The sequence below is a fragment of the Somniosus microcephalus genome, chromosome 13 (assembly GCF_052327205.1).
Source record: "Somniosus microcephalus isolate GS21.2 chromosome 13, FLI_Smic_1.0, whole genome shotgun sequence".
Classification (NCBI taxonomy): Eukaryota; Metazoa; Chordata; class Chondrichthyes; order Squaliformes; family Somniosidae; genus Somniosus; species Somniosus microcephalus.
Window position 1 is genome coordinate 154,315,133 of NC_140999.1, and position 11,158 is coordinate 154,326,290.

Consider the following 11,158-nt stretch of genomic DNA (forward strand, 5'->3'; position numbering starts at 1 on the left):
CGTCAAATCATATACCCGAGACAGTGTCGAATCATTTCGGGTTTCCTTTTCGATACAAGCGTTAGTTACCGGTAGGTATTCAACTATAGTCGAATGGAATATTTCGACAGGATCCACTGCTGGTGCTTCCTCCGCAGTAGGCAGTGGCAGGCGTGATAGCCCATCAGCATTTCCATGCTGTTTCGTGCCCTTATATTCAATCTCATAGTGGTGCGCCCCTAGAAAAAGTGACCATCTTTGTAGTCGTTGCGCAGTCATCACCGGAACGCCCTTCTTCGGATTAAAAATGGAGACAAGAGGCTGGTGATCAGTCAGCAAGGTGAATTTCTGCCCGTGCAGATAGTGATTGAACTTTTTCACTCCCCACACTAGGCTGAGGGCCTCCCTGTCAATCTGGGCGTAGTTACGCTCGGCTGAGGTTAGTGATCGTGACGCAAAGGCTATTGGCCTCTCTGAGCCGTCCGAGAACTTGTGCGACAGCACCGCTCCAATGCCGTAGGGTGACGCATCACATGCCAACCGAATTGGTAATGCTGGGTTGTAATGGGCCAATACCTCTTTCGATGTGATTAGTGTTTTGCTCTTCTGGAAAGCTCATCTACATTCGTCACTCCACTTCCATGGCACCCCAGTTTGCAGTAGGGTGTTCAGTGGGTGTACTATTGTAGACAAATTTGGCAAGAACTTATGGTAGTAGTTTACCAGCCCGAGGAATGACCTCAGTTGTGACACATTTTCCGGTGCTGGAGCCTTGACTACTGCCTCAATCTTCTCTGGGGACTTATGTAACCCCTCTTCATCGATGACGTGGCCACAATACGAGGTCTGTTTTCTAAAAAACTCGCATTTGTGGCGGTTAGCTCGGAGCCCATATTCCTGCAATCTAGTGAGCAGCTGCTCCAGGTTGGCAAGGTGATCACTGTCATTTTCGCCCGTGACCAGGATGTCGTCCAAATAACACTGGGTCCCTGGGATCCCTTGCAGGACTTGTTCCATTGCCCTCTGCCAAATAGCCAGAGCTGATGCTACCCTGAATACCAGCCGGTTGTATTGGTAGAGACCTTTATGGGTGTTGATTGTGAGGTATTTTTTTGATGCTTCTTCTACCTCCATTTGCAGATACGCCTGGGCCAGATCAATCTTAGTGAAGCGTTTCCCTCCAGATAGCGAGGCGAAAATATCTTCAATCCGCGGAAGTGGATATTGTACGGTGTGAAGGACTGGGTTCACTGTTACCTTAAAGTCCCCACAGATGCGAACCTTCCTTGGTTCCCCAGGTGTGCTGCTCAACGACTTTTTCATCACAGGGACAATGGGTGTAGCCCATGTGATGAAATATTTCCATTCATCACTGCCTGTGACTGAGGTCGGTTTCAGTGTCATTTCCCTTCCCCCAGACCTCATTGTATTGTGTACTGGAATGTGCTGTATTGTATACTGGAATGTGCTGGAATGTGCTGTGTGTAGGGCTCCGCCCATACCTGGCCCCGTTTGTAAGCTAGCTTCAGCCTAGCCCCAATCTCCAGAAGGACGACATCTCTCTCGCTTACGTGTTTCGTTCTAAGTTAATAAAAGCCTTGTTTTGTTCTGCTACCTTCGAGTCTCGGAATTATTGAGGCACATCAGCCCACTCGCTCCAGTCGACCTTGGACAGTACACCTGAACGTTCCAGACTCTCCAGCTCTGCTTCGACAGCTGGGCGGATTGCATAAGGTACCGGTCTGGCCTTAAAAAATTTTGGGCTTGCGTTTTCTTCAATTTTAATCATTGCTGTCATGCCTTTTAGTGTTCTGAGTCCTTGCTGGAACACTTCTTTCGTGTCAGTTAGGATCTTTGACAGTCGCCCAGGTGTGACGTCGTCATCCTTTTTGTCAGCCACAGTCAGTGCCTGTATGGAATGCCAATCCAGTTGTATTTTCTAGATCCATTCACGTCCCAGTAATGGTGGTCCTCCATCTTGCAATACATACAGGTCTAGTTTTGGTGTTTCCTTACCATTACATATAACGGTCACCCTTATTTTTCCTTTGGGGTAGACTTTTTGCCCCGTGTACCTCTTCAAAATAATTTTTGTGTCTCTCATGGGTTTGTGTGAGAATAGCCGCTCGTAGTCCCGTCGGTTTATGACTGTTCGGGCTGATCCTGTGTCCAATTCCATCTTTACCTGGACTCCTGCTATCTTGAGGGTGACCCAAATGGTTCGGTGATCCTCCGTTGTGATCACATTATGTAGTTTCAGACAACTCAGTTCCCTGCTTCCGGAGTCGTTATCACTCTTTTGTTCATCTGAACTATTCTCCGTCATCTTATGTACCTTCTTGTACTTTTCTTTGGTGGGTTTTTTATTGCTGGTTTTCTTTCCCGACCTGCAGACTCGTGCTATGTGTCCTACTTTTCCACACTGCCTGCACACTTTGTCTTTGAACCAGCAATCATTCTGGTCGTGTGTTGTTCTGCCGCAGCAATAGCACTTCTCTGTTCTATATGACATTTCATTTGTGCCATATTCTTGCGGTCTCTGTTGTATCTCTGCAGTGCCCCGTGCTGCTGCTTTATATGATACCGCAATGCTGAAAACCTTTTCCAGCGTAAGGTCCTTTTCAGATAAAAGCCGTTTCTGGGTTCCTTCACTTTGAAGCCCACACACAAACTTGTCCCTTAAGGTATCTGCCAGCCCCACTCCAAACTGGCAGTGTTTCGATAGTTTGCACAGTTCTGTTAAATAATCAGCATTGCTTTCATCCTTATGCTGGTTCTGTTTGTGAAACTTGAATCTTTCTGCTATCAGCAGCGGTGTGGGGTTTAAATGTTCCTGTAGTATCGTTACTATGTCTTCAAAACTCTTTTCCATTGGCTTCGTTGGGGTTACTAGATTTCGTAATAAACCATACGTCTTTGCACCCATTAAATTTAACAATACCGATGCTTTCTTGTCATCTGACACCTCATTTGCCTTGCAGTATACCTCTATTCGTTCAACATATGTAGTCCAATCTTCGACTTCATTGTCAAACGCGGTGATACTGCCGCTCTTGGCATTTTGGGTGTGGTTTAAAATGGTGTCTCCCAATGGCTTAAAATGGCATCTCCCGCGCTTTCCTTCCTCCCCCGCTGCTGCCAATGCCGCTCCCGGCGGTTCTCGTGGCAATGGCGGCGCCCTGTAGGTTTCGCGCGCTTCTCCTGTGCTGCAGCCAACACCGCTCTCGGCGGTCCTCGTGGCAATGGCGGTGCCTCGCGGGTTTCTGCGCATCTCTCTCTCCCTCTCTTCGATGCTGCTCGGCCCCTGAACACCGGCTGTGCCCTGTGCGCTCTGCCCTCTCTCTCTCTCCCCCGTCGACGCTGCTCGGCCCTTTGCTGTGCCGCTCGGTCGGGCTCTAGCCCGCCGCTGTCCAGGAAGGGTCTGCGCACTACCTGTTGCCAGCCCGTTTCGCTGGACCACCTCGACTGGAAAGCCAAGCCTGGCTCTCGACAGCCTCCCCCGCAATTCTCGAGTCTCTGCTGGATGACTGGGCGGTTGCCCGTGGTCGACGCCCGAGTCTCTGGCCTTGACCTCCAATCCACTGATCTCCAGGAACAAATCCCCGGGAGGTGATGCAGAGTTGCAGGTAGGTTCGAACTTGCCTTGTCGCCAATGTTGTGTCTGTGTATAATAAGACACAGACTGCAGGAGAACGGTACAACAGGTGTTTACTCAACGTGGCTCACACGGGAACTGATCTGTACAGATTACTACTCAGTGCTATATACAGGTGTGGTCACTGCCGGTACTGCAGTATACATGAGCTGTAAAAGATAGTTCCCCCCTTAAAGGTATATACATTACAGGAGGCATTTCAGCAAAGAGCATGGCAGCACACAGTAAGGGCTATTCGACCATGGGAGGCATTTCAGCAAAGAGCATGGCTGCACACAGTAAGGGCTATTTGACCATGGGAGGCAGTTCAGCCAAGATCATGGCTGCATCTTTAATCAGACCCCATCCTTTTTCTTGCAGGGCAAGCTGGCACATAATAGCAGACAGCAGCAACAGACCGGGGGAGGCCGGCCTCACCTTCAAGCCCTGACCGATCTGGAGCAGCGAGTCCACCGGATTGTGGCAAGCCGGATGCTTGGCCCCGTTGACACTGGAGACGCCGACCCCATTGTGGACAGCAATGGTAAGGTCATCACCTTGTGACCTCTCTCCTTCCACTTGTTCCTCACAACAGCATCCTTTGACACTTTAGATCCAAATCAGTACATCGCTGCACTCATGCCTCCCTTGCTGCCACCCTGTCCTCACGCTAAAGCCACTCTTGAACCTCCCTGCTTTCAGATGCTGATTCACCAGATGAAGAGACAGGCCTTCAAGCTGCCATTAGGAGTGAAGCTGAAGGCGAGGAGGGAGAGGAAGCCGGACCATCAGCGCCACCCTCTGCCGAGGCAGCCCATGCCCATACTGGGGTCACGACTTCCCTGGAGGGGAGCGGGGTGGAATGGTCTGATGAGGGTGCAGCTCCGGGACCCAGTGGGCTGCAGCTATGTGAGGGGGTTAGGGAAGCTTGGGGGCCTTCTCCACGGATGGAGAGTGTGGCCTTGAGTCCTGCTGCACTGAACACAGACGAGGAGCGGTTCCTTGCTGAAATGAGCGCCCAGGCGGAGCAAAGGCACACTGAGCTCATGGCTGCAGTGGCAAGGATGCCCGAATCCATTGAGTCACTGGCAAGGAGTGTCCAGGACTTTGTTGCAGCACAGGCAGCTGCCACGCAAATGTTAAGTGCTGCAAAGCAGTCAGTGGCTGGTCTCATGCAGACGCAGATTGAGGCCACGAGAGCACTAACTGCTGCCACCCTCACTGGATCAGGCTGGTTTCCCCGGGGCACTCAATGCGCCGCAGCAAGCCAGCAATCTGTGCTCCAGCAGATTGCTCCGCATGCTGAAGTGCTGCCCTGTGGGAGTGCCAGTGTGTCGGTCGAGCAGGGAGTTGCAGTCCTCTCTCAGGATGACAGCATTCCTGCTGCCAGCACTGTCACTTCTCCACTGCAGTTGCCACCACCTGTAGGACAGACTGCTGCCGCCCATGCAGAGTTGGAGCAGTCAGCAGCCGGGCCCTCCAGACCCAGAGCTGATCCAGGCCATCCCTCAAGGGCATCTGCAGTCTCAGTTTCTGACACTCAGCAGCCTTCCCCCAGCCTTGCTGCTGCCACTGGGGTCCCATTACAGAGGAGCTGCAGGGTGGGAAGGGGGCAATTTCGCAAGGGAAGCAGATCACCCTCGAAGGGCAAAAAGTAGGAGGTGTCGCAAAATGTTGTACATTGTTTTATTGAAGGCCGAGGATCATGGTCATATTTTTGTTACTGTTTTGGACATTGTCTCCAGGTAGTGAGAGCCAGTTATGTGATTGATTGTTTTTTTGTGTGTTTCTTTCTATTACTTTGTAATGCGGGAAGGATACACAGTTTGGTAAATAAAGACGTGTCTTTATTCAAAATGTGCATGTTTGCTCTTTGCACTCATTGTTGCCTTGACCGGCTTAGGGGTTGTGGCATGGTTCCATTCAGGTTCTTTGAATGGCAGAAGCCATTCCCTCAGAGGGGGCCTAGAAGCGACTTGCTATAAGCCTTTGACAGACGGCCCTTGCACTTTCTGCCTCCCTCCCATCTTGGTGCTGCTGCTCCTCCTCCTCCTCCTCCTCTGCTGGTGCTCCAATGTCTGGTGGCATTGGCTGGGTCCTGAGGATTGCCAGGTTATGCAGCATACAGCACACAACAACGAAGTGGGAGACTCGAGGCGAGTACTGCAGGGCTCCTCCAGAGTGGTCCAGACAGTGGAACCATTGCTTGAGCACGCCGATTGTGTGCTCAACGATGTTCCTGGTAGCTTGATGGCTCTCGTTGTATCGTTCTTCAGCAGAGGTGCTGGGCGAACGGAACGGGGTCATCAGCCAGGTGCACAGAGGATAGCCCTTATCCCTGAGAAGCCAACCTCCTGGGTGAAGCGGGGCCTCGAAAAGGTCTGCCACAGAAGTCTGGCGCAGGATGAAGGCATCGTGGCTGCTGCCTGGAAAGTGGGCATTGACAGCGAGTATCAGCTGTCTGTGGTCACAGACCAACTGGACGTTCAAGGAATGGAAGCCCTTTCGGTTGCGGAAATCCTCGGCATTCTCTTACGGTGCCCACAAAGCCACATGGGTGCAGTCAATGGCACCCTGCACCATGAGGAAGCCCGCTATTCTTGCAAAGCCCGCTGCGCGTTCTTGTTGCTTGTCCGGGGCCATGGGGAAAGAGATGTACTCTCGTCTCCTTTTAAAGAGGGCATTTGTGACTTGACAGATGCAGCAATGCACCGCGAACTGGGAGATATTGGCAATGTCCCCAGTAGCAGATTGAAAGGAGCTGGTGGCATAAAAGTTGACAGCCACTGTTATCTTCACTGCCACTGACAGAGACGTCCTGCTCCTCAGTTGAGGCTGCAGATCTGGCTGAAGCAGGTGGCAGAGCTCAGTGACCACCTCCTTGCTGAATCGCAGCTTTCACAAACACTGCCCCTCAGACATATTGATGTATGAGAACTGTTGGCGAAAAACGCTGGGAGGGTAAGGTCTCCTGTACCAACGCCTGTTGGCCCTCCTCCATCTGGCCATGATTGCCACTCTCTGTCTGTGTCTCTGTGCCCTCTCAATGTGATGGAGAAGCACAACGTTCCCATCCATTGCAGCCCCCATAGTATGTGGGCAATCAAAGTTATGCCGGTGAAAAAGCAAAGCAACTACAAAGTTATGGTCAGAAGCCAAAACGACCTCAGACAGCGTTGACTCAATGCAGAAGTCTCTCTTTCTCCCTTTGTTTCTCTGCAAATCTCTCTCTCTCTCTCAGAACGAGTGGTCCAAAAATGGCTACCACACAGAAGCCAGGAAGAGCCCCCTTTAAATAGCGCCCCCCCCCCCCAGCCCCACAGCAACTGGGAAGCGTTCCAGTCAACCTGTCGTTGGTAGCGACAGGCGGAAAGGAGGGGGGCGCCACTGAATTTCCGGTCCAGGGCGCCCCAAGTGCGTTGCACTCTCGAATGACGTCAAGATCTGCGTGCGCAGGAGAGCGGGCGGTATGGTTTAGCGCCGCCGCTAAATGTCCGGTCAATTTCGCGAAAGGCGCAGGTATCGCCGCGCCCGGACGCTAGTTGGTTAGCGCCCCACTTATCGCCCTCTTAAGGCGCTAACGGGTGGCGCTAACAACTAAATTTCTCCCCCTATATTTTTAGAATTGTCTCAAAGAGTATAAACTCGCGAACCCAATTTCTGTACACTCTTTTGTAAGGAGTTGCAGAATTCTGCGGGGTATTCCGGACCCTCATAATAGGTTACAGTCTAGTTAAACTTATTAAAAGTGCTATCTGGAGGATGGTAACATCTTCAGTCGTTCCTTTCCTTTAGGGAGAGATAGCCTGAACCTTTAGACCCATTTAAGCGTCTTATAGAATTCGGCTATCTCTAACTTAAGTTGAAGGTGAACATCTGGGGAATACGCCTGATCTTGGGTAGCCCGAACAGGGCTAGGACTTGTAATTATCCCTTCAGTATATCCTTCCTTAAATATGGAGACCAAAACTGTACGCAGTACTCCAGGTACGGTCTCACCAGCACCCTGTAAAGTTGCATTAAAACTTCCCTACTTTTATATTCCATACCCCTTGCAATAAAGGCTAACATTCCATTAGCCTTCCTAATTACTTGCTGTACCTGCATGCTAACTTGCTAACTAGGAGGAGGGCTGTCCTGCTCCCACAGTGGGGAAGGATGCCACCTCGCCCTCCTGTCCCTCTCTCCTGCAGCAGCTTGTGTTGCTCTGCCTGGCTTCATGTCCTCCTCCCTCATCCAGACCAAGGGGGACCTCCTAGAAATATGCCCATGACCAAGCATTCTGGCTGGAATTTTCCTTACCTTGGCAGGTCCGGTGCGGCCAGTGCCCATGGCGGGTCCCAACCTTGCTGTTGGCTCCATCCCACTGTACAAAATGAACTTACCTTAATGGACCTATTAAGCCCGCCCAGCGTATTACCTGGCCCAATTAGATGGAGCGGGTCTGGTGACGTCATTCATGACGCAGTTTCAGCCAGGATCCTTAAAGGGACCCTGGCCACATTAAATTTTGTTTAATCTAACATAGTGGGGTTGAATCTTTACTGTACAATAATATAATAAAAGTTATATATGAGTGACAATTTTTTTAAAAATACAATTAAGTAATATCGCGGCGCTACATGCCGCAGCAGGCCTTCCTCATCTTATTAAAGGGGAGGGGCCTGACGCAGCACGTCCCGGTGCCCAGCTGGACCACCAGGGATCGGGAGTGCCGGCAAACGAGCCCGACACTCAAGAGAAGTGCCAGGCTCACAGAGAGCTGCCGGCACCCCATGGGGGGGCTTCATGGGGGCCGGGGACAGCAACAAAACTGGCTACCCGCCACCTCCCCTTTAGCTAGCGCCACCCCGGCTGCAGGTAGGACCCCCTGACCCCAGCGGACATAGCGTCACCCCATATTACAGCCAGGGCACTGCAATTACTGTTCAGTTGGAAGGCAACAGCCGAGAATGGCCAGTGAAAAATTAACATTTACTAGTAGCTTTTCAAATAGTACAGAATCTCCATCAATCTGTTAGCTGATGTAATCAACATGTTTTTATTTGGGTTTGTTTCCCATGCTGTCAAGTAATCAGCTGGAGCAATGACCACGGAACTCACGCCTCAGGTTGACAGACGTGGTTGTGTGAATCCCGTGGCCATGCAAGAAAATTTAAAAGTAGGAGGGAAAAGGCTCTTAAGTCCCTGTAAAGCAGCTCATAATGATTTCAATTGGGCCCCCCGCCGCTGTCGGTCGGGTCGGCTCCATGCTGACAGATGTGCCTGTGGGAAAGGTGCATGGGAGTGAGTTGACAGTGGGTTCCCGACTCACTGTCAAAAAAAACAACTTTCCCACTCGAACCACCACCAATCGCGCCCATCACGGAAAATTCAGCCCTCCCTTTCTCCCAGTGACTCTTATAAGGTGTCCAATAAGGTGGAGTAGCACAACACTTACTCTTTTTAGGTGAAGTGCTCAGAGAATTTCCAGAATAAATGTTGCTCGAGTGTTGATGAAGTCTGTGTTTCAGAAGTTCTCTTCACAGCTCCAGCAGCAAATGAACGGAAGTGATGAGTATCCCTTTAAGTAGCACTTGCAATCCACACAAACGCCGTGTTTGCTCCCAAAAAGCTCGTCGCTCTTCGGAGAGGACATTAGGACAAGCGCTAGCCACCAAAATGTCGTGCAGCCTCGTTAATGAGTGCTAACAGGCATCTTAAGTGGCAATCAGCTCCTTAACAAGCCTCCGAGCGGCCGTTCCTAGCACAGGCTTCAACTCTTTTATCAAGATGGCGTCTTGCACTAAACGTGGGCTAAACCAGCATTTCAGCTCAAGAGCCCACCTTGGCCACCTCGGAGGATCATTATCGCCTTAATGCACTGCCAAAAATCAACCCCTATATTCGTTAGGTATTTAAATTATAATTGTCAAGTATTGCAGTAAAATAGGAAAATTATTTAAAACAGTTCTTATAATTCTTAGCATATATGTATCTCTTACAAACATTGCATCAAATATTTTTCATATTTTTGGTTAGCTCGGTGTCTGACACTAGCAAAAACCCATCACCATGCTTAAAGTCTCCAAACCAAATGACTAAGAAATCCACATAAGCAAAGTATGCATCTGTCTGATATGGAGTGGATAATCTCTCCTCATAGAGACACATCCCACTTTCCCAAGGCCATGGAAGTTAGATGCAGGCCTTTCAGGAGTGAAGCTAGGGTGGTAGAAGTTTGGAACTCTCTTCCGCAAACAGCAGTTGATGCTAGGTCAATTATTAATTTTAAATCTGAGATTGATAGATTTTTGTTAACCAAAGGTATTAAGGGATATGGGGCAAAGGCTCATGTGGAGTTAAATCACAGATCAGCCATGATCTCATTGAATGGCAGAACAGGCTCGAGATGCTAAGTGGCCTACTCCTGTTCCTATTAGGACCCAGAATCCCCCATTCCACGGATGTAACAATAGGAATTTAATTGGTACTGTACAAGTGCACTAGAGGAGCCGCTTTGAGTCTGAAAACTACCAAACCCACAGGTGAGTTTCACAGGTTAAATGGGAAATGGTGGCAGTGAATATGAATGAACCCTGTATAATTCAACAGAGCTAGAAGCAATACCACAAAAAGTTTAATGACCTTACAAGGTCAGCTAAGGTAACATTACCCACATTGCATTATGTTGGGTCAATGTTCCAAGCATGCACGGTGCATAATGTTTTCTCCACCTCACAATATGGGGATGATTTTCACTCAGAAGTCAGGAAGGAGGCGGGACTGCAACCTTCGGGGTTGTAGTCCTGCCTCCATTGAGATGCGGCCAATCCACGCGATTTTAACTTGATTGACCTTGTTGAGCCCGCCCAGCGGGCTCAGCATGCCAATTAAGGGCCACTCGGCAACAGGTGACATCACAGACTGAAATTTCATCTGTCAAGACGTTTTGACAGATGAAATATCAGTGTTTCACAGCTGTTTGAAGCTGTCAAACACTGACAGTCTTACTTCTAACCTGAGTCCTTCTACACAGACTCAGTTAGAGAGCTCTCTGGCACAGAAAGCTGCAGGCTGTCACTTTTGACAGTTCGCAGCTATTCTGCTTTCCGTGCCGGTGAGATGATGGACTCCCGAAACCTAGAGGAAGGAAGGCTAAAAAGGTAAGTACAGGTAATTTAAACTTCTTCATAAACTTTAGACACACCAAACACACTTACCTGTGCACTCATGCACCCATCACTCACCTGAACACTGACATCTCGAACCCTCCAAGTCCTTCAACCCGACGGCCCGACTCCTCTAACCTGGCATGGTTTGGAGCCGTCGGGAATCCCACAGTTCAAGATTAAAAATAGGATAAAAACTGCCTGTTAACTACCTGTTAACAGGCAGTTAATTGTCACGAATCCCTTCCCGCCTCGGGTAGGCGGGTCCCAGTGCGGGGCGGGTACCTGCCTCCTTTGAAATTTATATGGAGGCGGGTTGGGGATGGGATGGTGTCGGGACCCCCGAATTCGGGCACGCCTCCAATCCCGACTCCATGGGTCAGTTAAAATTGAG